General features: G+C 49.8%; 1 protein-coding gene and 1 long non-coding RNA gene across 13 annotated transcripts in view; one reads left to right on the top strand and one right to left on the bottom strand.

Moving 5' to 3' along the window:
* The window catches only part of TSPAN18 (tetraspanin 18), a 202,813-nt gene that overhangs the window by 93,685 nt on the left and 81,174 nt on the right, over positions 1 to 27,954 (bottom strand). The window lies entirely within an intron of this gene.
* Positions 18 to 2,652, top strand: LOC138421346 (uncharacterized). Its single transcript, XR_011249466.1, has 3 exons — positions 18 to 260; positions 909 to 1,052; positions 2,210 to 2,652. It is a non-coding gene; the product is annotated as an uncharacterized lncRNA (long non-coding RNA).

The raw sequence follows: 27,954 nt of genomic DNA, 5'->3' as shown, positions 1-27,954 counted from the left end.
ATGATTTGGCCCAGTTCACAAAGGCGGTGATGGTAGTGGTTTAGTTGTCCAGTCACGTTCAACTCTTTGTGATCCTATAGATTGTAGCCTGCAAGGCTCCTCTGTCCATGGGATTTTCCAGGCAAGAATACTGAAGTGGGTTGCCCTTTCCTTCTCCAGAGGATCTTCCCACCCCAGGGATCGAATCTGGGTCTCTTGCATTGCAGGTGGATTCTTACACTGTGGATTCTTCACCAACCGAGCCACCGGGAAGCCCCAAGGTAATCTTACTAGTTCACTTTATAGAAGAAAGAATGGGATAAGAGAGGTTTGGCTACTTGCCCAAGGTCACTAAGCCAACAGGAAAGAAAGCTAGGATTTAAGCCCAGGTCCACATGTCCTGACCTGTGCCCTAAGTCATGAACAGCTGGGCACAGAAGTCAATAGTAAGGGGCAGACCATGCTGTGGAGCTCCAAGCTAAGAGAGAGTGCTTCTGTTGGAGCAGCATAGGCAGGCCTCCTGGAGGAGGTGTTTTCCAAATGTGGAAGCTTTGGGCCATCAGAGAAGGGAGGACGGGCATTCCTGATGGATGGCATTATGCGGGGAAAGGCATAGGGTGGGAGTGCAGAGATGGGTTAGTGAACAGCCTCACGTAGTAGATGTCAAAGGGGCACTGCTGGAAAAAAGTCCCCAAGACGTTCCACTCAGGCAGTCTGGCTATCTGGGTACTGGTGCTCCCTCTGGTAAGAATCTCTTATCCTGGATCTTTGCTCGGTTCATTCCCTTATTTCACTCACGTCTCTACTCAGATGTTACCTCCTCCAAGAGGCCTTCCTGGACCACTGTGTCTCAGGCAGCTCCCTGCTCCACCAGTTACTCCCTGAAGGAAAGTTCTGGGGGATGCAGACTTTGTTCACTGTTTTCCCAGCATGGAGAATATTGCCCAGCACACAGTGGACATCAACATACCTTTGTGTAGTAGCCAAGATACGGAAGCACCCTAAGTGTCCATCATCAGATGAACGGATAAAGAAGACGTGGTAATACGGAGTATTACTCAGCCACAAAAAGGGTAAGACACTGCCATTTGCATCAACATGGATGGACCCAGAGATGATCACACTAAGTCAGACAGAGAAAGACAAATGTATGATACAACTTAACATGTGGAATCTAAACAAAAAATACAAATCAACTTGTTTACAAAACAGAAACACACTCACAGACATAGAAGAGACATTTATGGTTGCTCCAAAGGAAAGTGGAGAGAGGGGTAGATTAGGAGGATGAGATGAACAGATACAGGTACTGTATATATAAAATGTGACTCCCCAAGTAGCTCAAATGGTAAAGAATCTGCCTGGAATGCCAGAGACCCGGGTGCAATTCCTCGGTCAGGAAGACCCCCTGGAGAAGGGCATGGCAATCCACTCCAGTATTCTTGCCTGGAGAATCCGATGGACAGAGGAGCCTGGCAGGCTACAGTCCATGGGGTCACAAAGAGTCGGACACAACTGAGTGACTAAGACACAGACATATATAAAATAGGTAAACAGCAAGGATTTACTGTGGAGCACAGGGAACTGTATTCAATATCTTATAATAACGTATCACGGAAGCGAATCTGAAGCTGTACACCTGAAACTAACATGATACTGTAAATCAACTCTGCTGCTGCTGCTGCTAAGTCGCTTCGGTCGTGTCCGACTCTGTGCGACCCCACAGACAGCAGCCCATTGGGCTCTGCCGTCCCTGGGATTCCCCAGGCAAGAACACTGGAGTGGGTTGCAATTTCCTTCTCCAATGCATGAAAGTGAAAAGTGAAAGTGAAGTCACTCAGTCGAGTCCTACTCTTAGCGACTCCATGGACTGCAGCCTACCAGGCTCCTCCGTCCATGGGAGTTTCCAGGCAAGAGCACTGGAGTGGGATAAAAAAAAATACAGTTGCGACTGAATGAATGAGTGAGTACATGAATGGCCCCGACACTCTGATTACCAACTTCCCCAGCAGGACCAGGGAGTGGGGAATGGGCTATGTGAAGAAGCACAGTGATGGTCAGGTCTGGATTTGTGGGTTGGCTTGTCCCAAAGCCAAGTTCTCGGGTCCCCGGGGCTGGCGAAGGCAAAGGCCTGGGTGAAGGACCTTGAGAGCGATGAACCAGAAAATGTAACACCACTCATCAGCGCTAGTGTGTCGTGGAGTCCTGACATTTTTTTTTTTTTTTTAAGCTACATCTTTGGAGTCCAGAGCTCTGAGAGCACACCATCTCTTCATCTGTTCCTGAGGCAGGAGAGAGCCGCTTAAGGGTCTGACGGGGCCGGACAGACTGAGATTCCCGAGGAGCTTGGCTGTTCTGTTTCCTGTGCACTAAACCAGAGTGGAAACCCAGTGTCTGGGAAGCCAGAGCTCCGTTGGCCTAGCACAGTGGTAGCACGCGGGCATTTAAAACTAAAAACAGAACTATGAATGAGTCAGCAATATTTAACAGTTGGAAAGTATCTCTTTAAAAATCCAAGTTTTGGAATTCTTTGTTTGTTTGTTTGTTTTGCAGAAGATTTTTAAAATATTGGAACCAAAATGTAGCTTCTCTCCTCGGAGGGAGTGTGTGTTGAAGCTCACCGCAGTCACTCCCAGACAATCGAGTCATGGTTTAAATGCCCATTATCACTGAGCCTGGGCTCCCAGTTTGTTTGTGCGTCACTCAACCTACTCCCTTATTTGCATTAGCTGCTTGGTCCATGTCGGAATTCGAGTGATCCCTGGTTTAAGCACCCTTTGCCTCAGTTTCCTCACTTATAGAGTACAAATGATCTTTCCTCCTAAAATCAAAGAAGAGGAATGAAGGTGGTCAGACTATGGCTGGTACCTAATTGACGCTCCATAAATATTTCTCCGTCCCCTTCCTGTCTGGCTAAACCAGCCCAGCCCTTCATCCTCCAATCAGCAAAGAAATGCCTAGCAACACCTTTATGCCAAGAGCTGGGCATGATCCTGGGATGCGTCTGAACAACAAATGGACATGTCACTGCCTCCGTGGCACTTCCAGACCATTGTTAAATCAAATCACTATTATTAAATCCAAATCAGTCTGAAAATCTGGTTTGAGACATGTGCCACCACGGCAATAAATAGAGTGGAATGCGAGAGAAGACGAGGGAGGGCCTCCTGGGCAGGCTGAACACTGAAGAAAGAGAAGGGCCTGATATGTGCAGAGGCTGGACAAGTGCTCTAAACAGGGAACAGCCTCTGTGGGGCCCCTGAGGCAAGAAAAGGGCTTGCCTGGTTCTAGGAACTGGAATGGGGCTGAGGGGCAGGGGTGGCAGGGGACAGGAAAAGGGAAGGGTGTGGGTGAAAGGACCTGGGGAGGAGGGCAGGGCCAGACCGCCACAGGAGCAGGGGTTTGACTGTGAGTGCAGCGAGGGCGCAGAATGCTAGGAGAGGCACGTGGACCCAAACCACCTCATTGAAAAAGGAGACAGGAGAAATGACCTAGGCAGAGAGTAAAGCCATCCCCTTCACCTGGACTCGCAGGGAGATGCCGCCCCACCCCGCCACGGCTGACTCACACTCCTCTCGGAACACAAGTGCCTGTGTGTGTCCAGCCACAGGCCACCCGGGCGTTAAGAGGCAGACCCATGGGATAAGGGGCTCTGCCTCTATCACCTGCCAGCTGTGTGACCTGGGGCGAGTTACCTAACCACTCTGTGCATCTGTTTCCTCCTCTCTAAACCCAGGGAGAAGTGAGGCAGCTAAAGCCCTGTGCACAGAAGCTGAGGTGCTACTGTTGCTGACATTTGCAGGCGGCAGACACGGGGACAGTCCCCAAACGCCTGCACTCCACGTACTGGTGGACGCAGACTTTTGTTTAGCTTTCTGTTCCAGGAAAGCCTGCTTTCTGCTGTATCCCTCCAACTCTGGAATGTAAAGAGTGATTGATATCCCCTATCTCCTGCCGGCTTTCGTTCAGCCAGTTAAGGGAGCTTTTACCATTGTTCCATTTTACTGATGGGAAACAGAGGAGGGAGGTGTCAGAGCTCCAGGCCCGAGGCCCCACAGCCAGCAAAGGAACAGGATGAGAGCGCAGAGCCTAATTTCCAAGGCCGCCTCGCCCTGCACGCACTGCAAGACATGCTGAGAAATCACTCACCTCGAAACATATTAAAGAAAAAACAAGTCCAGCAGGGGCTCCATGTACAAATGGGGAAGCTGAGAATCCATGAAATGGCCTTGTAAAAGAATACAGGCCCCAGGTGACACGGAAAGCCACAGACAATCCGCCCTGACGCATTTCTATCAGGCTCAAGGGCTGATCCAGAGACCTGCTGGAATCCTTAAACAAGTCAGCAAGACCCTGACTCCTGCTCCCAGCTCATGTCCATCGGGAACCCCCCCCACAGAAGGGGATTCCTCTTGAGTGCATCAGGTCAGGCAAGGTTAGCCTTCTCCGAGGTGGGGCTCCACCTCTGCAGGTACCTGAGAACCCTGCAGAGAGCACCCAGAGAGGGAGAGGTTTGCAACAGGCAGCGAGACCCAGAGAGAAGCGTGAAGGCCCTGGAGTCCACAGACCTGGGTTACCACCCAGCCGCCCACTTCCTCAGTGATGTGAACAGGCCCAGTGACCTCAGTCCTCTCATCTGTGAAATGGGGACAAAAGTCAGCCCCATCTCAGAGGTGTCCTGAAGATTAAACGATCTCTGGGGTAATAATCTGTACAAGCTCCCACAGCAGTTTCTGACACATGGAAGGTGCTGGATAAACCTCTGCCTCCTAATTGGTTGCATTCTAAGAGTCCTTTGGTTTGGAGTTGGAAAGAGATAAAAAAGTGAACTCTTTGACCATTTTTGGTACTCAGCAGGCATCTAGGGTGCTCAGATCAGAACACCCCTGACCTCCCAGCCGGGCCCTGACCAGTGCATACCCCTCAAAGGTAGTGTATTACTTCATTCTCAGCATCACTTCTAAACCTTGGGTTTGTTCTGATTATTCAGCTGGCCACACAGAACCACAAAGATCTGCTTGGTGTCTGTCTCCAGGACCAGAGAAGGGCTTACAAAGGACAGGGATGGGTGTATGTTGATTCTACATTCCCAGCCCCAAGCAAAGCTTCTGGTACCAGCTGGTGCCAAATAAATGTCTGTGGCATGATGGATGAATGAGTGACGGCAATGTCCCCGTGGAAGCATCAGACAGGCAGTCTGTCCTTGCTCAGGCTTCTGAAATGGAACGAAGATCTCCACGATCACTGCATAATAAAGAGGGCGCTGGCCCTGTAAGGGCAGGAAGCCCAGCCGTGTTTACACCGCAGCCTCCTCTCACTGGGCTGAGAGGAGCCGGCCTCCGGAATCCCAGGCACAGACTCCAGGGCCCTGGGCTTTATCTCCCTGCTTTCTCCTTCCTCCCATTGTCCCCGCCTGGCTTCCCACAGCCCCAGGCCAAGAGCCCGGCTCTGTATGGGGGTCACTCAGTGGCCCTGCCGGTCTGAGGTTCTGGGCAGAGCAGAGTGGCCAGTTCCCCTTCTGCGACATTCCTTTCCCAGGGACCCTCCCTGTCACAGCTTGGTTTTCTCAGAAACTGGGAGGCCTCCACTTGCCCTGATCCTGCCCGCAACCTCAGCTGGCTGGTAGTCCACTCCGGAGGCCCCCAGGAAGCCAACTGATTAGCTGAAGTGGGGATTATGCCACAAAGCTCCGGGCCAAATAAGTAACCAGGGCTGGGAACTTCAAATGCTAAATAAGGACCCCTAGGAAGGGCAAGGAATGGGGGGTTGGGGGAGGGGGCACACCCAGCCCTCCCCACGCCCCCAGCAGAGGGGAAAGTCCATGGAGGGAGAAGGCATGTGAAAGCACCAGGGGTCTACGGCTGTCTTAGAACTCAGGCTGCTCAGAGAAACTCAGAGGCCTTAATTCCAAATCCTGGACTGGAGCTGCTGAGGTAGGTTTTCCACTGGGGGAAGACCCAAAAGACAGGAGGCAGGGGTGGCAGCTGGGGCTCAGCACCAAGCCTCATCTTCTAATTGATTTATAGCCGCTGCCACAGAGCAGAGCTCCCGTGCCTGTCAGAGAGGCAGGCAAGAAACACGCCTCATCGAGCCTGGTCTTCCAGTGCGAGTGGGATGTGGACACCCAGCCCCCAGGGGCTGACTTCTTTCCCCCCTGCCCATCTTGCCCAGCTCCAGCTCCTTTGACTCCAAAGACCCTCTCTAATTGTCACAGAGAGGGATGGAAAATGCAGAAGACGAGATCTCCACTCAGTTCAGTTCAGTCGCTCAGTCATGTCCGACTCTTTGCAACCCCATGGACTGCAGCACGCCAGGCCTCCCTGTCCATCACCAACTCCTGGAGTTCACCCATACCCATGTCCATTTAGTTGGTGATGCCATCCTACCATCTCATCCTCTGTCGTCCCCTTCTCCTCCTGCCTTCAGGGTCTTTTCAAATGAGTCAGCTCTTCTCATCAGGTGGCCAAAGTATTGGAGTTTCAGCTTCAACATCAGTCCTTCCAATGAACACCCAGGACTGATCTCCTTTAGAATGGACTGGTTGGATCTCCTTGCAGTCCAAGGGACTCTCAAGGGTCTTCTCCAACACCACAGTTCAAAAGCATCAATTCTTCAGTGCTCAGCTTTCTTTATAGTCCAACTCTCACATCCATACATGACCACTGGAAAAACCATAGCCTTGACTAGACGGACCTTTGTTGACAAAGTAACGTCTTTGCTTTTTAATATGCTGTCTAGGTTGGTCATAATTTTCCTTCCAAGGAGTAAGTATCTTTTAATTTCATGGCTTCAATCACCATCTGAAGTGATTTTGGAGCCCAGAAAAATAAAGTCAGCCACTGTTTCCCCATCCATTTGCCATGAACATGCCATGATCTTAGTTTTCTGAATACTGAGCTTTAAGCCAACTTTTTCACTCTCCTCTTTCACTTTCATCAAGAGGCTCTTTAGTTCTTCTTCACTTTCTGCCATAAAGGTGGTGCCATCTGCATATCTAAGGTTATGATATTTCTCCCGGCAATCTTGATTCCAGCTTGTGCTTCCTCCAGCCCAACGTTTCTCATGATGTACTCTGCATATAAGTTAAATAAGCACGGTGACAATATACAGCCTTGACGTACTCCTTTTCCTATTTGGAACCAGTCTCTTGTTCCATGTCCAGTTCTAACTGTTGCTTCCTGACCTGCATACAGGTTTCTCAAGAGGCAAGTCAGGTGGTCTGGTATTCCCATCTCTTTCAGAATTTTCCAGTTTATTGTGATCCACACAGTCAAAGGCTTTGGCATAGTCAATAAAGCAGAAATAGATGTTTTTCTGGAACTCTCTTGGCTTTTTCCATGATCCAGTGGATGTTGGCAATTTGATCTCTGGTTTCTCTGCCTTTTCTAAAACCAGCTTGAACATCTGGAAGTTCATGGTTCACGTACTGCTGAAGCCTGGCTTGGAGAATTTTGAGCATTATTTTACTAGCATGTGAGATGAGTGTAATTGTGCAGTAGTTTGAGCATTCTTTGGTATTGCCTTTCTTTGGGATTGGAATGAAAACTGACCTTTTCCAGTCCTGTGGCCACTGCTGAGTTTTCCAAATTTGCTGGCATATTGAGTGCAGCACTTTCACAGCATCATCTTTCGGGATTTGAAACAGCTCAACTGGAATTCCAACACCTCCACTAGCTTTGTTCGTAGTGATGCTTCCTAAGGCCCACTTGACTTCACATTCCAGGATGTCTGGCTCTAGATGAGTGATCACACCATCATGATTATCTGGGTCATGAAGATATTTTTTGTACAGTTCTGTGTATTCTTGCCACCTCTTCTCAAGATCCTCTGCTTCTGTTAGGTCCATACCATTTGTCCTTTACTGAGCCCAAGATGCATGAAATATTCCCTTGGTATCTCTAATTTTCTTGAAGAGATCTCTAGTCTTTTCCATTCTGTTGTTTTCCTCTATTTCTTTGCATTGATTGCTGAGGAAAGCTTTCTTATCTCTCCTTGCTATTCTTTGGAACTCTGCATTCAGATGCTTATATCTTTCCTTTTCTCTGTTTTTAGCTTCCCTTCTCTTCACAGCTATTTGTAAGGCCTCCTCAGACAGCCATTTTGCTTTTTTGCATTTCTTTTTCCTGGGGATGGTCTTGCTTCCTGTCTCTTGTACAATGTCATGAACCTCTGTCCATAGTTCATCAGGCACTCTGTCTATCAGATCTAGTCCCTTAAATCTGTTTCTCATTCCACTGTACAGTCATAAAGGATTTGACTTAGGTCATACCTGGATGGTCTAGTGTTAACTGGGACTGGTGGGACTTAATATTATACAAGTGGGTAAACGGAGGCCCAGATCAACTCTCTTTCACCCTCAGGGGCAAGGCCTGAGCTTCATTTGGAATCTAACATTTTCTCAGTTAGTTAGATTTTGTCTTCTCAAGCTGTTGGAAGGTGCTCCTCAGAGAGCTGAAAAGGGTTGCAATTCCAGTACAGAGAGACTGGCTATTCCAAATACCCATGCTCTCCTTCTAGAGTGAAGAACTATGGCTGGAAAAAGCCTGCTCAACCAGGAACTACATTTCCCAGGCTCCCTTGCACCTTTGGGGCCATGTGAGTCATTTCCACCAATGGGAGTGGAAGTGATGTGAACCCTCCTAGTCCAATGTGATGAGGAAGCAGACAGACCCTCTCTACATTTTCTTCTTCTTTCCATGGTGACCTTGGAAGCCACATGTTGAAGAAGAAGGGAAATAGCAGCCCTCAATTCTGTATGGTAAGCTGCTTTCCACTTTCACTGAACTGTTGCTGAGCAAGAAATAATTTTGCATTGTGTTAAACTACTGAAATTCAGGCTTTACCTCTTATAGCACTCAGTACTGCCCTAACCAATACACTAGTCTTAGATTCTCATTTATTACAACCATCTCATCTATAACCATTATTGAGAATGCTGGGAAAGACCCTGGTGACCCCAAGGGTTCAGCTAGAAGTCTGTTTAATTCAGGAAGAGCACTTCCTATGCCTGGCCCTGTCTCACCAACGTGTAAAAAGTTCTCTGGTAAACCCATTACTTTATCTCCACTCCCATGCACAGCGATGATTCTTCCCTCCCTTTCGAAGCCACACCTCTCACTGGAGCTGTCTGTACCTCCTGTCACCATTTCTACATCTTCCACTCACTTCTCAACCCCCTCCAGTCTCGCCTCCATTCCAGCTCTCCTAAGAAAGAGAACCAGCAAACATCCTCTCTCCATACCCGTCAAGGTCTGGAGTACCTTGACTTCTTGAAATCTCAATTCCTGCATCACATGGCCTCCCCTTTCAGAGGCACAGCTGTCCATACAACGTGTCTACGAAGCTGACTCCTGACCCTTGTGACAGCTCAAAAGATCATTCAGCATTTCTAGAAATATATGTTAGGCAACATTCTAGGAAAGCAAGAAGAGGTAAAAAAGAAACCATCCTTGCCCTTGAGAAGCTTTCAGTCCAGGTAGGGTAATATATCCCCACTTTTCAGATGAGGAAACTGAGGCTCAGAAAAGCTAAGTGTCTAAAATAACATAGCTGATTTGTGACATCTTGCCCATTGACCTAACACATAGGAATCACCTGAAAAAAAGATCAACAAAGATGATGTACGTCCTTCAAAAGACTAAAAGCAAAACTTCCAAATGGAGACAAAAAAAAGAAATAGAACAATCCCAGGTTCACCTTCTCTTCTACTTTATTTTAGTAATAAAGTAATATTATTAAAGTATAATAATATGTAATATTCTAATAAAAGTCAAGCACTCTTAAGCAGCCCCAAATGAGATCTAAGGAGATGTTTTAATTTTAGCTCCATGCCAAGTAGCCCAATATTATATTGTTAAAATTATTTAACTAATTGTGAAATCACTAAAAGGTTACATCCCTTCTCTGTGCTTCAGTTTCCCCTTGGGAATGATAAGGAGCTGACCCAACAGTCACTCAGGCTCCCCGCAGTCTTCAGTGTCTGCGACTCTGTAGAGTTGTCTTGCTTGCTGATGGAGGAACTGCCTCCCCTCTCCACCTGCCCCTACTGATAAGTGAACATCTTACTGAGTGTTTATCCAGTGTGACACAGAGTGGCCATATATCTTTTATAACAAACATATGAAGTAAGGGCTATCATTTTATCGATGAGGATACCAAGATGCAGACAAGTTTAAGTAAATGGCCTAGGAGATACCCAGCAAGTAGGTGGTGAAACCAGGATTCAAATCCAGGCAGTCAAGCTCTCAAGGGCTATGTTGGCAAGACCCACAGTCCCATCTATCCACAAAAGGCTTTGCCTATAGCTTCTGAAGAGTGGATGGCAGACCACAGGACCCCACCTCACCGTCCACACCGAGGTGTGGATCAGGAATGATGCCTGGCCTGGGGCAGCCCACTCTTTGACCACTGGCAGTACCAGGCACAGCCTGCTGGGGAAGGCATTCAGGCAGGCTCGCCCAGGGAAGCTCCAACGGCCCTTGGTCATGAGACTGAAATCTAAGAGATCGCAGGGTCCCCTCACCAGGATCAGAGTCCAAGTCAGCAGCCACTGCTGGTCAAAGCCGTGAGAGCATAGAGCCGCCCTGAAGGGCCTGATGGGAGTTTAGAATTCTTCAGATGTTTCTCTGGATCTAGCAGCTTGGAAGTGGCCCACTTTGGCCCCTCAGATTGCCTTGAACTCTGGATATGTCTCAACAGCCACCTCCCTCGAGTGGCTCTGGGGCACGTGGTCCTCTGTACCCCCCGCCACCCCACCCAGCAAGCAGCTTGCTGAAACCAGCACCTCTGAGCAAACCAACTCCCCTTCTGCTTGCCAGACACCTTTGCTGGGTCTGCCGGCACCTTTACAAAACCAACACGCTCCTTATAAGTAAGCCATTGGCTCAGGCGCTGGACTTTTCTGTAACACAGAGATTTGTGCTGTCACAATATTTACTGTAATAGGATTTGACAAATAGAGCAGTGGGGTGAGAGACAGTCTGTATAAAAGGGGGAAAAAAGAGAGAGAGAAAGGAGGTGCTTTTTTTTTTTTTTTAAAATAACCCTTCCTAGCTCAAGAAAATGGAAAAAGCAGAGTGCCTAACAGAGGGGAGAAAAGTCAATTAAATCACGATAATTACTTCCGCTGCCATGCCCGAGAGCAGCATGAGCGTCTATTAATTAGGATTTCCACGTTGACTGTGGCCATTTGACTTCACCGAGACTGCCAGTGGGCTCAGTAATAACGGTTCTCCTGGAGAGCAAATGTGTGAAAATATTTTCACCCTGACAATTAGCAGTTTTAAAGAACCCAAGACACACCCACACATACACACACACACACACACACAGCTGGGTTCCCTGGGCCCCTGTGATTAGCATGAAATGTAACCCCCACCTCCAACTTCAGAAGTCAAGATACCCCAACCCCACTCTTTATAATTAGCAGCTCATCCCTGGTCTCTAATTAGCACTAAGATGCTTCTGAGGGTGCAAATTCCTACACAGGAGCACAGACCAGGAGGCTAAAGGAAGTGGCATGGTTCTCTTGTCCACTGCCTCTGGCAAGACCAGCCCCAACCACTCAGGAGAAGAGCCAGTTTTAAGGCCAGTTTTAAGAGCCAGTTTAAGTTTTAACACTGAAGGAAGGACATTCAGCAAAACTTGACTTCATCCTCAGAACCACATTCACATCTAGAAACCAGAAGCTTCAATAACGGTGGATGTTCTAAACGATCCACAGAACCTGGGTCTGAGATGACGCTCCCTGTTCAGACAGGCAAAGGCCTGCAGCATCTGCTCACGGGGGGCCTCTCCAGCCTGTCTCTAGAATATCAGGGTCAGGACTGCTGTGAGAGATGCTAGACCACTTGGCAAATGGAGAAGCTGAGGTTCAGGGAAGGCAAACCATGTGCTTCCAGGACCAGGACTCAGGCTTAGGCCTCTCGAGTCCCAGCCAGGTCTCAGCCAGATGCAGGACACTGGGCCAACCATGCCTCAGAAGCCTGTGCCACCTCCCCACCTGCCCTGATGAGCTGGAAACAGAGAATCCTGGCTGGGAGCCTGGGTGGGGCGCCCTGCCACGTGCCCCCTGGCCCCCTGGTGGGGCTGAGCCAGGAAATCCTCCAGCTCTGGGGCCCCAGGCTCACCCCAGCCTCAGAGCCCTGGTCAGAGGAAGGTCAGGGTCAGGGCCCAGGAGAGCTGTGTCCTGGAGGATGTATAGAAATAGCGTCCCCTGCTTGGGCAGGGCTCGCGGAGGGAAATGGGCTTTCCTGTCATTCACCATCTGTCCTGCACCGGCCAAGTCAAACAACAGAGACTCGCCCACATCACACACCTAGCCAGAGGCAAAACCTGGATATCCTGACTGGCAGGCTACTGCTTCCAGCCCTCCTAGCCTAAAACATACTCACGGCTAAAAGGAAGAGATATGAGCACTCAGCATGGAAACAACTGGAAGTCTGTGGACAGACTCTCCGGCTTCTTGTATGGATGGATGACCTCACTATGGGACTCCCCTCTCTGGCTTCAGCCAGCCCATGTACAACGCAGGTACCTCTGGGGATCGTCGGCAGGTCGGATATAAGCGACCGGCACCGAGGGAAGTGCCTGGACCACAGTGGCTAAGGGTTTGGACCGAGGGAAGGGTGGCCTAGTGAGACTTCAGGTCCTGAGGCCTTGTTTTCCCGTCTGGGAAGGAGATGGGTGGGGAAGCGCCGCCACCGCCATAGCTGATGTGCCTGAGGCACTTTGCATCCTACCTGGATGATGTGGGTACGTGCTGAGTCTGCACTGGGGATGCTGTGCGAGTCCTTCCGCGTCTTGGTGGTGGCTGGAGTGGAATAAAGAGTTCCCGAGCCTCCCCGCCCCCATAGTAGAATTACTCGTCCACACCCTTGCCACAGCCGCACATGGGCTGTGATCGCCCGCCCTTTGACTTCGGGCCTGAGTGAGTGACTTGCTTTGACCAGTAGGATGTCAGAGCAGAGCATGGCTGTCCCTGCACGGCTGGGAGGGCCCTCTTGGGCACTGGTCAAATGCCATGAAAAGAACATGTCTCAGTAGCCTGGCCTGCAGATAAACACGCATAGAGCAGACCTCAAGCCACAGTAGCTGCTTGTCTAAGGAGGATGAGACACGTGGTACAGACTCAAAGCCCGAGTCCAAGCCAGCCCAACCAAGGTGCAGCTGTCTCACAGCCCACAAACAGGAGAGTAAATGCGGCTTTAAGCCACTGAGCTTTGGGATCTTTTGTTATGCGGCATTATTTTGATAACAAATGCAACTCCCATTTTACTATGAGGAAGAAAGGTTAAGTGACTTGCTTAGCTCATGATGCTGGCAGAGAGCAAAGCTAGGGCTGAAACCCAAGATGGCCCCCTGAGACAGACCCTCGAGCTGCCTCTCCAGCAGGTCAAGGCAGTGATGCCCACCAGGTATCCCCTGAGGGGTTGCTGCCAAGCAGACCCCTACATCCTCCCTTCCAGCCCCACACTTTCCTGAGCAGGGGGTGGGGTGGAGGGTGTTGGTTGGAGTAGCCCCATCAGACTGTATCTAGGCCACTAACCCCAGCTCTGGGACCAGAGCCCAGCTGCCCCCAGGACCAGATCCCCTGCCCTAAAGGTTGCCCTCACCAGGATGGACACTCTGATTTATCACCCTCTCACTCGCCCTTGGCAGGGACAGACCCGGGTGAAAGGGAAGGAGAGGAAGAGCAGACAGCAGTCAGAAGAGGAGGTTGTCAGGTTCTTGCTGGGCCCACCTGCCTCCTGCACCTGGACAGCAGGCAGCCAGGGAGCCGGCTCCTTTGAATAAATCTACATTCACTTAGACTGGCAGGCAGCAGGCTTGAGCGGGAGCAGGAGGGCATAGGAGAAGCAGGCGGTCAGCACCTATTTCCATGGTCTCACTCCCAGCGTGAGTCTCTGTCAGGGCACAGTCTCCAAACGTGTGCAGGGTCCTCCCCTTCTCTGAGAAGGCAGCAGTTACAGCAGAAAGAGCGTGTTGTTCACAGTGAGAGGAGTTCCAATTCAGGCCTCTTCCTAGCTGCAAGGCCAGAAACCAGTTCTCTGGGCCTCAAAACCCAGAATAAGGAGGAAAGACTTGAGACCCGCCCCCAGGGTTGCTATGAAGAGTTCATAGGTTATGAGCACCAGGGTCTGGTGTAAACTCTAAAGCAGTGTCATACATTAGCTAACACTGTTCTCTGATGTTTAAAAGACACTTGGTCCTTGGAAGAAAAGCTATGACAAACCTAGACAGCATCTTAAAAAGCAGAGACATTACTTTGCCAACAAAGGTCCATCTAGTCAAGGCTATGGTTTTTCCAGTAGTCATGTATGGATGTGAAAGTTGGGCTATAAAGAAAGCTGAGCACCGAAGAATTGATGCTTCTGAACTGTGGTATTGGAGAAGACTCTTGAGAGTCCGTTGGACTGCAAGGAGATCCAACCAGTCCATCCTAAAGGAAATTAGTCCTGAATATTCAAGGACTGATGCTGAAGCTGAAACTCCAATACTTTGGTCTCCTGATGCGAAGAGCTGAGTCCTTGGAAAAGACCCTGATACTGGGAAAGATTGAAGGCGGGAGGAAAAGCGGATGATAGAGGATGAGATGGTTGGATGGCATCACTGACTCGATGGACATGAGTTTGAGCAAGCTCCGGGAGTTGGTGATGGACAAGGAAGCCTGGTGTGCTGCAGTCCATGGGGTCACAGAGAGTCAGATGTGACTGAGCAACTGAACTGAACTGAACTGATTCTCTGAGGTTGGTCTGTGCCAAGGGTGGTTACAAAAGCACTTGATTCTGATGAACCAGAGGGGAAAACCCACAGATGCTGAAATGGCTACAAGCACAATCATACCCAAAGCGGCCTCCTGCCAATTCAGTCACAAGCGATGCAGGAAAGGCAGATGTAATGCACATGTAACTATTGTGCCTTCTAATTCCCATGGGGGGCAGACATCACTAATCGTGCCTTCTAATTCCCACGGGGGCAGACATCACTAATTGATGACAATACTCTTTGCTGATCAACACAGAAGAAATCTCAGAGTCATTTCAGGCCAGGGCATTGGCAGCTGCTATCAGTCGTCTGAGTAGGTACTATGAGTAAAACCTACTTCTCCTCCGTGGTCCAGTCCTGCAGTCTTCTTTTACAAAACGGAAGCCCTGGGCGAGTGATTGACTTGCCCCAGGCAGCACAGGGGAGCACAACAACAGCTCAGGTCTCTAGATTCCGCTGCTTCCCCCACCGCACCAGCATTTTCACACTGACACTGGCTTTGTTTTCTGGACATACTGGGGGAAAGGAAGGGACTAGTCTTCCCTGTCTCATCAGTCTCTGACACGTGAGGCTCAGGGAGACCCTCCATCTTCTCGCCCCCTCCCCAGTTATCTCAGCTCCAGCCACCCAGCTATCTGTGTGTTCCTGGATCTCACAGTCCCCACGCAGTGGCCCACATCTGGCCCCTCTGCCTCCCGATGTCCCAGGGCTGGAGGGCTCTCAAGCTCAACTCTCAGCGACCCCTTCTCAGAGAGGCTGCTCTTTCCCTGGCCCCTCGCTCTGAAGTGGCTGCACCCTCAGCCCCCATTATCCTGCTCTACGGTCTCCTTTCCTTTTCTTTAGCTTGTCATTTTTCACTGTAGCATCCTCAGGGCCTAGAACGATCCCCAGCATCAAGTAGGTACTTGATAAATATTTGTCAAATGAACCTTATCTATCCCAGCCACCCAGATCCCAACACACACACACACACACACACACACACACACACACCCCTCTGCAGAGGGGCTGGCCAGCTGTAGGGTTGGGGAATCAAGCTTCTGCCTCTTCATTCTCAGTCAACTTCTGGGACTAGAGCAGGTTTACTGTGATCCCTTGGTTTCAGATGTGAGTTGGACTGAGAAGAACTCTGAGATAATGTGGAACCAGCTCCTTGTTCCTGGCTCACCCACTCTGCACCCAGATCATGTATCACAGAAAGCAGGTCTCAAGTGAGGGCTGGGAAGTTCCCCCAGGAGTGCTGCCTCGCGGGACAGCCCCAGAACCCTGGCGGGCTTCCATCTTCACACCAGCCAAAGCTCGGGCAGACCCCAAGGTGAGGCCCATGGGGGCCCTGGACTCGCACCAGCTGAGTACCCGGTCCCTGGGCTTTCTGCCCCGAGGGTCAGCAGCTGGAGCCTCTGCACCCGTTTTTACTCCTTTCTCCTCTCCCCTCTTGATTCACCAACTCCAGCTGCAACAAAGGTCTGTCTACTCAAGGCTATGGTTTTTTCCAGTAGTCATGTATGGCTGTGAGAGTTGGACTATAAAGAAAGCCGAGCACTGAAGAATTGATGCTTTTGAACTGTGGTGTTGGAGAAGATGCTTGAGAGTCCCTTGGACAGCAAGGAGACCCAACCAGTCCATCCTAAAGGAAATCAGTCCTGAATACTCATTGGAAGGATGGATGCTGAAGCTGAAGCTCCAATACTTTGGCCACCTGATGCGAAGAACTGATTCATTGGAAAAGACCCTGATGCTGGGAAGATTGAAGGCAGGAGGAGAAGGGGACGACAGAGGATGAGATGGTTGGATGGCATCACCAACTCAGTGGACGTGAGTTTGAGTAAACTCCGGGAGTTGGTGATGGACAGAGAGGCCTGGCGTGCTGCGATTCATGGGGTCACAAAGAGTCGGACACGCCTGAGGGACTGAGCTGAGCTGGGCTGAGATGTCACTCTGCAACTTCGTGCTGCTTCTCCCCAACACCGAGCCCACTTCCACGTCAGAACCAGGGCTCTTGCCCCTTCCTCTGCCTGGAACGTTCCTCCACCAACTCTTTGCATGACCAGGTCCTTCTCATGGTTCAGGTCTTCACACAAATATCACCTCATCACCTGACCACCCCATTGTCACTCCGTCCTGTCACTCTGTTCCATCATCAATGTATCATTTTCACCCTGCCCCAGAATCACCTTATTTATTTGCTTCCTTTAGTCTTTCCTTTTATCTGTCTGTCCCACTAGGCTTCAAACCCTGTTAGGCAGTCCCTAACGGCTCTATGTTTGGAGAAGGCGATGGCACCCCACTCCGGTATTCTTGCCTGGAGAATCCCATGGATGGAGGAGCCTGGTGGGCTGCAGTCCATGGGGTTGCGAAGAATCGGACATGACTGAGCGACTTCCCTTTCACTTTTCACTTTCATGCATTGGAGAAGGAAATGGCAACCCACTCCAGTGTTCTTGCCTGGAGGATCCCAGGGACAGGGGAACCTGATGGGCTGCCATCTATAGGGTCACACAGAGTCAGACACGACTGAAGTGACTTAGCAGCAGTAGCAACGATTCTATGTTAGCTGATCTATTGCGGTGGCTCAAAAAGCTATTGACAAATTAAAGAACGAGAGAATGAGTGATTGATTCTTCCTGTGGGATCCAGTCCTCCTCGGTGAAATTTCTCTCCGAAGCCCCAGTACTGACCCGGGACCTGGGGCAGTGCATGAAACATACCCTCAGGAAACATCCAGGGAAGGAGTTGTCTCGTTTTCAGGGTCTTGGTTTCTACATCCGTTCAATGAGGCAGCAAGACAAGTCAACACTCTTCAAACAGTGTGGCTGGAAACCCTCTGGAAACGGCTCCCACGGGTAGTGCTCCTGCTGCGGATTTCAAATCCGCCAACGAGCAAACTCCAGACAGGCAGTGAGGTTTCAGGAAGACGGTGTCCTCCTTGCAAAGCCCTGCCCTTCTTCACTGGGGTGGAGAGGGAGTCAGTCCTTCGTCTGAGAAATAGCGGTGCTGGGAGATGGTCGTTGTCTTGTTTTTTTTTAACATCCTTACTCTGTAACAGGAAGAGGTTGTCAACCAGATGCAGATGTCAGTCCTGAATCTTTTTTTTTTTTTTGGTAATTTTATTGGTAAAGGAAATGAAGTCTGGGCCCCTCCACCCTGGTGCTCTGCTGACATGCCCCAAACAATGAGCCCTTTTCCACCAACAATGAAGAATTAAACTGCCCAAGACTCCCTTGCTTTTGTCTGTTTCCTATTTTGAGCTTCCTTTGAAAAAGTCGTTTTACTGCTTTATAGAGTTCGATGATCTCAGGACTGATCTCCAAGGCCCTGTTCCTTGGCCTCTGTGCCCTTGATTCTTGTCACATCTCAGCCCCTAAGCCTAATCCTAACCCTGTGCTAAGCTGTGCTTAGTCACTCAGTCATGTCTGACTCTGCGACCCCCTAGACTATAGCCCGCCAGGCTCCTCTGTCCATGGGGATTTTCCGGGCAAGAACACTGGAGTGGGTTGCCATACTCTCCCGCAGGGGATCTTCCCAACCCAGGGATCAAACCCAGGTCTCCCGCATGGCAGGCAGATTCTTTACCATCTGAGCCAACAGGGGAAGCCCAAGAATACTGGAGTGGGTAGCCTATCCCTTCTCCAGGGGACCTTCCTGACCCAGGAATCGAACTGGGGTCTCCTGCACTGCAGAAGGATCCTTTACCAGCTGAGCTGCCTGGGAAGCCCAACCCTAAGCCGGACTTTCCTCCAAGCCTAGGTGTGCTTGAGCTCCTGGTGTGCAAGAGCCAGCCTCGGAGAAAGTGCCCTGCTAGCCCAGCTCGGCACTGCGTGCGGCTCTGGCAGTGACCCCTGCCCTCTGCCCCACACACTGCTTCCACGGCCTCTCGGCACTGGACTTTGTGCATCTTGCAAAAAAAAAACACGAAATAACTGCACTTGAGGTGCGGCGGATGCATCTGGGGCCCTGACCCTGGGAGTGGCTGTCCTACCTTCATTTTTAGCCTCATTTAGAGCGACCTGCGGTCTTGCTCAAGGTCACACAGCAAGGGAAGGCACAAAGCCAGTTCTTGGAGGTCTCTCGCCCAGCAGCGTCTGTTGAACGGAAATTTCAAGAGCCCTTTGGCAGCCTGTCCCGGATGTGAGAAACGTTAAACCTGTCTCCAATTTGCTCACCCTGTGTTCCTAACCCTGGGTGTGGAGTGCTGGGGTTGTGCCAGGCACTTCAGGGTATCTTCCCAACCACAGATGCAAGCCTGTGTCAGGAGCCCAACTCACGTCTGTGGACACTGAGGCATGGGAGGTTTCATAAATTGCCCGTGATCACACGAGAAGTCCGAGATGGGGCTGAGCCAGGATCCGGCTTGAATCTGCTCCGCCTTCTTTCTTTGTGTCTTTTCCCCAAGTCATGGTTGCAAGTCCCCGTCCACAGGACACTCAGCTGGCCTTTTTCTGCATAGGGTCGTGTCTCTAAAAACAGCCTGGCTGAGACCCTGTCTTGCAGAAGCAGGAAGCACCAGGCTGCTGAGGCCAGGAGTGGCTGAAGAAAATCTCAGACTTGGAGAAAATCTGAGACTTGGAGACATCAAGGCTTCCGGGCCACTCTGAGCAAGACCAGGAGCAGAGCAGTGAATAACAGCAGGCTCTGGCCATGTGAGGGGTGCGGGAGGGCGGAGGTGGTGTCTGAAAGGGCAGGGCTAGTGCTGGGGAGGGTTGCAGAGAGACACGGCTCTGCTCTGTCATTTCACTAATTAACTCACACACAGAGCATTTATCTCTGTCACAGGGCAAAACAAGTAATTTGGGCCCCTTTGTGGGCTCCACGTACGTGTGTGCGTGCGTGCGTGTATGTGTGCACTAACAGGTCTTGGCATTTCTGCAAACCCAAGAGGCCCCACTAGTGCCAATAGCAGCAGCATCGCTGAAGGAGGGGCTGCCAGCTACATCCCCCCTCCCTTCTGCAGAGACTCGCTTTGGCTAAGAATCCCCCAGCCCCTGCTCCAGCCCAGGGAAGCTATTGCAGGAACCTGGCTTGTGCCTTAATGATCATGGTGCCCCACATCCTTTGGGGTTGGATGGGTGGGGAGGCAGCTGGAGAGGTCATTCCGTCATTTGCTGAGCCCCCATTTCCCACTGGGGTTCCTTCTTTGAGTACCCTCTTTGAGCTGGGATTAGCTAGTTCTGCAGAGAACAAGAACCACACCTTGTTCTCCTAACACACCAAAGACAGACCCTAACTTCCAGCCTTAACTTCTAACTCATCTTAGCCTTCATGTAATAAGGCATTGAGCTTCCCAGGTAGCCCAGGGTTCAAGAATCCACCTACCAATGCAGGACATGCAAGAGATGTGGGTTTGAACCCTGGGTTAGGAAGATCCCTTGGAGGAGGAAATGGGACCCCACTCCAGTATCCTTGCCTGAAATATCCCAAGGACAGGAGAGCCTAGTGGGCTACAGTCCACGGGGTTGCAAAGAGTTGGACACAACTGAGCGACTGCACACGTGTGCAATAAGGTATTATCAGATCTCACCTTAAGCACACACACACACCCGCAGACCTCGACCCACCTAATTACACTGCTCAACTTGTTCTGAAACACCTCCCTGCCTCTGCCCGGGCTAGGCCCTCCTGGGAATGAATGCCAACCCGGCTCTTCCACCAGGCAGACTGCTGGTCAGGAGCCAAGTAGGGAGTCACTTCCAGGAAGATGGGTCCATGGCCCCAGCAGGATTTCTAGCAGTGTACGGTACTTCCTCTGTGATTCCATTTGTTTGTTTGGTTGGTTTTGCTGTTTGTGTTTTTAAGAGTTTTTTAAAATGTAGACCATTATTAAAATGTTTATCAAATCTGTTACAGTCCTGCTTCTGGTTTATGCGTTGCTTTTTTGCCTGAACGGCATGTGGGATCTTGGCTTCCTGACCAGGGATAGAGCCTGCACCCCCTGCGTTGGAAGGCAAAGTCTTAACCACTGGACCCCCGGAGATGTCCTCTTTTTTTGCATATCATCCCCCTGGACTGCCCTTCAGGACAGCAGAGGAATCACAGCTCCCATCACACACCAGAAGCAGAAAGTGTCTGGAGTCTGGAGGGAGGAAGGAAAAGGGCACAGTAAGAACAATCGTAGGACTTGGTGGGTTCCTGATACGCACCAAACACTGAGCACAGAAGCTCAGGCTCATTTCCTGGTTACTATGACCTCTGAGAGGTTGAGTCATTTGTCTGAGGTCACACAGCCAGGAAGTGGCCAGGTTGGGAATCTGAAACCAGGTTTACAGACCTGTAAAGTACATGCTCTTGGCCCTGGTTAGGCCTACCTGGCCTCGGAGGACGGAATGTGCCCAGCCTGGAGGCCCGTCTGGTGGTGACCTGGGAGGCCTGCTTTGATCCACCACGGAGAGGGCCATTTCCAGCAGGCACACCAGGGGAAATGAACGGATGGCTGCACGTGGCGCTGCCCACTCACGGGGTGAACAGTGACAGTGGCCACCCCCAGAAGTGAGTTGACCCTCCTCCGCTCTTCTGGGGGTTCCTCACTTCGCCCACAGCTGTCTTCATTAAGGAGCTTGTCAGCACATCAAAACTGAACAGGGGCAGCGCCCCACATGTGCAGCCAAAGAAAAACAGCATAAAATACTGTATGTGCCGTCAAGCAGTTTATCACTGGAAGATGAATTGTTCTTGCATTTCTGAGTCCGTCCCCAAGGCTAATTGGTGGCTGTGCTTTCTCCCCCCGCCTCTTTTCTCACATCTTTTGAGTGGCTCTGAGTGCCTAATGGAGGCAGTTACAAACCCAAACATCAGATTATGTCAATAAACATCAACAGAGACACAGCCTCCCAGTTGGAGAGCAACCGGTGGAAAAGCAGCGGCTACCGCCTGAGGAGGCTCAGGCGTGTATTTGTATGTGTGTGTACACACGCTTGTGTGTTTAAAACATGAACCAGGGAAGTTGTATTTAAACCGCATTTGTAGGACAGGAAGTCTATTATTTGGGGGGATGAGACAGACACGAACCAAATTCTTTAATTATAAATGCCTGCTGGCTTAGTAACGTTAAGACACGACAATGCAGCACGCATCTGTCTAGTTCTTTAAAATTTAAGGCAAGTATTATAAACCCCAGAGATTTTAAATAGGGAATAAAGCAAGTCTATGTACATGCACGTTCACAGCAGCACTATAGACAGCAGCCAAAGGGTGGAAATAATCCAATGCCCAACAATGGATGAACGGACGACCAACTGCGGTCCATCCAGCCCGTGGAATATCACTCAGCCACAAAAAGGAGCTAGGTACTGGCACGTGTTACAACATGGACGAAACTTTAAAACAACTTGCTAAGTGAAAGAAAGGTTACATCCACAAAGGCTGCATATTGTAGGATTCCACTGATATGAAATGTTCAAAATAGGTAAAGCTATGGGGAGGGAAGGCAGATATGAGGAGCTGGAGGAAGAGAGGAGTGGAGAGAAACTGCATAATGGGAGAGGGGTACTGCTGTGGAACGACATAGATGCTTTAGAATGGGAGGTAATTGCACAAGATAGCCCATGAACCGAATGCCACTGACTGTTGGCCTTAACACGGTTAATTTCATGTTATGTGAATTTCATCTCAATAAATTATCTTTTTTAAAAGAAAAAAATGTTAAGGAAACCCTGAGCTTTCCATGATAAAAAGGAGATGGTTGATGCAGGGTAGTATTGGGTTACGGGTCAGGGGCCCTGGTGGTACTCTTGTTCAACCTTATCTAACCCTGGAACTTAAGGCAATCACTTTTGTGTTCGCTCAGCCTTAGTTTTCCCCTCTATAGAAAGGGGGCTTTCTAGGCTGTGTGAGGGTCCAGCAGGTGCGAGATGGGGAAGTGATTCTGAAAACGTAAGATGTATTAAGCAAACATTTATTAAAGATTGATGGGTCACTTACTGTGTGGAGCATTTATCACCTTTTTTTCTTATTTAGTCTTCATAAGTAAACCCATTTTACAAATGAGGAACTTGAAGTTTAAAGAAAATCAGAGCTGGGAAACCAGAGTTAAGCCCAGGCTGCGCTAACCATGATACCACACTGCCTCGCCCACCTCATACTTGCTACTGTTGTTTAGGAAGGCTGGCTGTTGCTGGCCTCAGAGCATCTCAAGGTCAACACCAAGCACCATCCCCTCCAGACTTTCGAGCCCACCTTGTCTGCACACAAATGTTCAGTGTTGAGCAAGGAGCCAGGTCATCTGCCCCACGTGTCACCAGCCAGCTGCCTCCATGGGCTCTTTCCTCTTCAAATGGCTTTTCCTAATTCTCGGCGCCCACTGTTGTAAATTTTTCTGAAAGTGAACTTCAACTTTGAATCTTTATTTTTTAAAACAAAAACAACATTATCGAACATTCGCCATATGCCAAGTGCCATGCTGGGTTCTGGGATGCAGAACTGAGGAAGCCCAGGCCCCAGCTTCAAGGAACTCGCGGCAGAGAAAAATAGGAAAATAAATGAGTGCTCTCGAGTATCATAAACTCAGTAATCGACTTCTACTCAGAATATGCTGGAACTCCCATGAGTTCCTTGGACATGCATGGATATGCATGGCAAAGTGCTAAGAAGGCAGACTCTAGTTCTAATCTCGTTTCTATCACAGCTGAGCTGTGTGACTTTGGCCAAGTCACCTAACCTCTCTGGGTGTCACGTCTAAAATGAGGCTAACTGTAGCCGCCTCAAAGGGTTGTGCTGAGGATTAAATAACTGAGGACATGAGACATGCTTAGAACAAGGCCCAACAGGTGAAAAGTGAAAGTCCCTCAGTCATGTCCAGGTCTTTGCGACCCCATGGGCAGTCCATGGGATTGTCCAGGCCAGAAAAGTGGGGTGGGTAGTTGTTCCCTTCTCCAGTGGATCTTCCCAACCCAGGGATCAAACCCAGGTCTCCCACATTGCAGGTGGCTGCTTTACCAGCTGAGTCCCCAGGGAAGCCCTGACAGGTGGTAACTGCCACATGATTAGTGTTAAGTCTTGTTATCGTCACCCAGGTCTCTGCCTGTACAGAGTGTAGGCTTGGGGAGAAATTAAGGCGCAAAGTTCAGACAGACATCCCGTGAGCCGCAACAGACCCAAAGGCCAAACGAACTCAGGCCTGTTTTCAAGGGAATGTCCACGTGCCAGTGTGAGCCTCGTAAGAATAAGGGCAATCGGCTATCATGACCGTGGCGAGAGAGACATAGCCCAGGAGACAGTCCACAAATTCAGATCTACTGGGAAGTGAGACTATCCATTTCCAAGAAATGTCAAATTATACCTCCCTCCCTGTGCAACTGCCAGGCCCCGGGAGTAATTTCGTGTTCAAATTGCTTTTTAATCCCAGGAGATTGCATCCCCCCGCCCCTATGGTCTCTAGAGGATGCATCTGGACGATTTTACTGGCTCTTGCGCTGCAGAGAAATGTGAAAGCCTCAGATGAGGTGATGATCCCCTGTGTCTCCTTTCTAGAAAGACAGGGGAAACGAAGAGCATGAGCCTGGGGGGTGCCTTTACTTGGCAGATGCTTAGGGACCAAGCAGTGTAGGATTTTCTGGTCAAGCTCCTGTCTCTTCTCCTATTCCAGGTCCGTCCGTCACCACAGCTGTTCCCTGCATCCAGATGCAGAAACACCCATCCTGAGGGTGTAGGACCAGGGCGTTGGAGCAAGAAGGACGGTGAAGGTTCCTAACCCTCCCTCCGCCTCTTCTAGTTGTAAGACCTTGGTCAAGTTACTTCACTTCTCTGAGCCTCAGTCCCCTCATCAGTAACATGAGAATGATATCACTTTTCCCTGTGGGGTTGTTTTGGAAGTAATAAAACTTCAAGTGAAGTACCTGGCACACAGTAGGAGCTTTAAATATGTCTATATATTAAAAAATCAAATTAAAGCTTCCTGAATCAGTTTCTTCTCCTGATCCCACTCTAGCCTCGAAACTACAGGAGGCTGCCTTCTCAGGATCACTTCCTAGAGTCAAGCATTCTTGGGGAGCTGGAGGGATCCTCTCCAGCCCAGAGCCCTGGAACTCAGCCAGCCCCACACTGCCCCCTCTCTTGGGCAACTGGCAGTTTGGACCTGTCTTCCAATCTGAATGCCACCGGAGGCACCTCTGATTGGACAGCCACTTCCAGCCCACATCAGCTCTCCCTCCGTGCCCAGTGCTCCACAGAGATGATCCTCTCTCTGCCATCAGATGGAGAAACTGATGCCCAAAGGCATAAAGTGACTTACCCGAGGTTCCCAGGCCGGTAAGTGGTACAGCCAAGACCCAAACCCAGGTATGAATGTCAGCCTCTCTAATCCACTTAGCTAGTGTTCCCCGAACTTGAGTCGCTCCTATAACCCCATCACAGTATCTGCAATAATCCATACACATTGCACGCTACCTCCCTTCACTCATCTTATCACATACATATCCCATTTGTTTCTTTACTGAATCTTGCTCTTTCAAATGACTGAAATAAACAACCTAGGTTTTAAAACCTGATCTTAAGCAACACTATCCAGAAAACCATGGGTTGGAGATGTTTAATAGCTATATAACCATTAAGATGAAGAGTGCTCTAATTTACCTGAGTTCCACCTAAAATCATCGAGCATGTCATGGGCCTCTGACTCCTGACGTCCTTCCTCCCTGCGCTGGAAGTGTTGAAGGAACCAGACTCGCAAAGTTCTGTTTGACTTAGATCTGCCAAGACTTCCTAGACTATCCAGTCTATATTCCAACAATTGTTGGATCGAGAGTCTGTGGAATCAGAAAATGTTCTTTCAGCCCCAAGACAAGTGAGACAGAGTTTTATAATGGAAGAAGTGACATAAAAAATGATAGCTCTGACATTTTTCTTTAGACGTCCAAGGAAGTTTGAGGTTGTCTAATGCAAACACCACAGGTGTTGTAGTTAAGCGGCTACATTTCTTGGGAAAAAGCCCTGTCTTCTTGGAACCCATCCAGCCCCCAACAGGCCTAGCTCAAGTTCAGCCGACGTGGACTTGTTATGAATGAAGCAGACAAATCCAGAACGGTGTCTTACTCATCTTTGGAGGCTCCTTCCCCTGCACTCTGAACCCAACAAGCACTCAATAACTGCTTATGAACTACGCATGTTGAACTCCCTAAAATACAACTCTTCAAAGGAGGAGGATATATTGAGTTGAACCGTGTTCCCCCCAAACAAAAGACCATGGGAACCTCAGAACGTGGCCTTATTTGGAAAAAGGGTCTTTACACATGTAATTAGTTAGGATGAGGTCATCCTGACTTAGGGAGGGTCCTAAATCCAATGACTGCGTCCTTGTAAGAGGAGGGGAAGCACAGGAAAACAGACACAGAAGCAAGACAGAGTCAGAGGCTGGAGCGATGCAGTTACAAAGCCAAGAAACACCCCAAAATGCCAGCAACCACCAGAAGCTGGAAGAGGCAGGAAGGATTCTTCCCCAGAACCCTGGATGGAGCTCGGGTCTTGCTGGCCCCTTGATTTCAGACTTTCATCCTTGAGAAATGTGAAAGACTACACTTTTTTCTGTGGCACTTGGCAGCCCTAGGACTAACACAGAAGGCAAGTACAGAGATCCAGAGAGAGCTGAGGCCCCACGATTCCTTAATCTGAGACCTGGGATTGAAACTCAAGCCTCCCAGGCTGGGTCTTAATCTTTCCTTGAAAGAGACAGGAGCACCCTAGAAGCCAGTAGCCAGCACACAAGGTAGGCACATCCTACCTCCAAACTTTCCAAATCCCTGAGACTGTATTTGCCTCAGCAGAAGCAGCTATTTTTTTAAAAAACTTTTTATTTTATATTGGCGTATAGGCGATTAATGATGATGTGATAATTTCAGGTGATCAGCAAAGGTACTCGGCCATACATACACATGTATCCATTTCCCCCCAAACCTCCCTCCTGTCCAGGCAGCCACATGATAGTAAGCAGAGTGCCCTGTGCTCTACAGTAGGTCCTTGCTGGTTATCCGTTTTAAATACAGCAATGTGTACATGTCAACCCCAAACTCCCTAATTTTCCCTTCCCCCCAACTTTCCCCCCTGGTAACCGTACGTTCATTCTCTTAAGTCTTTACTTCTGCATCACAAAGAGCTGTGAAAATTGGCCAGAAATGCCACCTGTCATTAGCCGAGTCTCCCCCATGTGTTCTCACGGGCTGTCTGCACAGATCTGCACATCCACAGCTCCTATTTAGAGCTGGTTTTGTACTCTGCCAAGGGCTTCCCTGGTGGCTCAGATGGTAAAGAATCTGCCTGCAATGCAGGAGACTGGGGTTCGATCCCTGGGTGGGGCAGATTCTTGGGAGGAGGAAATGGCTACTCACTCCAGTATTCTTGCCTGGAGAATTCCATGGACAGAGGAGCCTGGTATACAGTCCATGGGGTTGTAAAGAGGCAGACATGACCGAGCGACTAACAAGGGGCCCCACCCAGGCATCGATCAGACCCAACTTTTGTAAAAAGCAGTAACCAGAGCAGTTTCTTCTGGGTGGACAATGCCAGGCTGCTTCAACAACTCCCACTACCAAGACGCCAGACAGGCACTCCCCCTGGCCTCTCCCAGGGTGCCTGTGGTTTTTGCTGCTAAATGCAGCCAGCCAGGAGAAGGTCTATTACTTCTCCATAAACTGATTTCTCCCCCTTTCCTCTTCCCAGCACCCCTGGGGCTGGGCTGGTGGCTCACCCCACTTAAACACCCCCAGCTGTTTTTATAGCTTTAACCTCTATCCCAGAAATCGGCAGGGGGTTGGGGATGGAGAAGTTTTCTTGTTTTCTCCTCTTCCTCCTTCCCTCCCCCACTCCTCCTCCTCCTCAGAAATGCAGTCCGCTTGTTTTATAGGCTGAGGTTTGTAAATGCCTTTGGACTTGAAAGGAAAAGTTATATCCAAAACTTAAAGATAAATACACCATTGACTGTAAACATGGCAGCTACCAGAGAGGAGCTCTGAAACCTCAGCCTGCAAAGAATCACTCCTCCACTGCACACTGGTCCGTGAATATCAGTTAAGAAGCTTCTGAGAGCTAGGCTCAGTGCTCAACAGAGATGAATAAGGCCTTCCTCCCTCCTTCCCTCCCTTCCAGCCGCCTTGTTGAACTCTTCTGTTACCAAACACAGCGACATGTTCTGTGTCCATAGGAGTAAAAAGAGAACAAACATGGCCCCTGCCTTGTGGCCCCAGATGAATTCAACATCCGCCAGAGTTGAAAGAAACAGAGTCAAAG

The sequence above is a fragment of the Ovis canadensis genome, chromosome 15 (genome assembly GCF_042477335.2).
Source record: "Ovis canadensis isolate MfBH-ARS-UI-01 breed Bighorn chromosome 15, ARS-UI_OviCan_v2, whole genome shotgun sequence".
In the NCBI taxonomy this organism is placed as follows: Eukaryota; Metazoa; Chordata; class Mammalia; order Artiodactyla; family Bovidae; genus Ovis; species Ovis canadensis.
The sequence above is the reverse complement of the archived record's forward strand: the minus strand, read 5'-3'. Positions and strand labels throughout refer to the sequence as shown.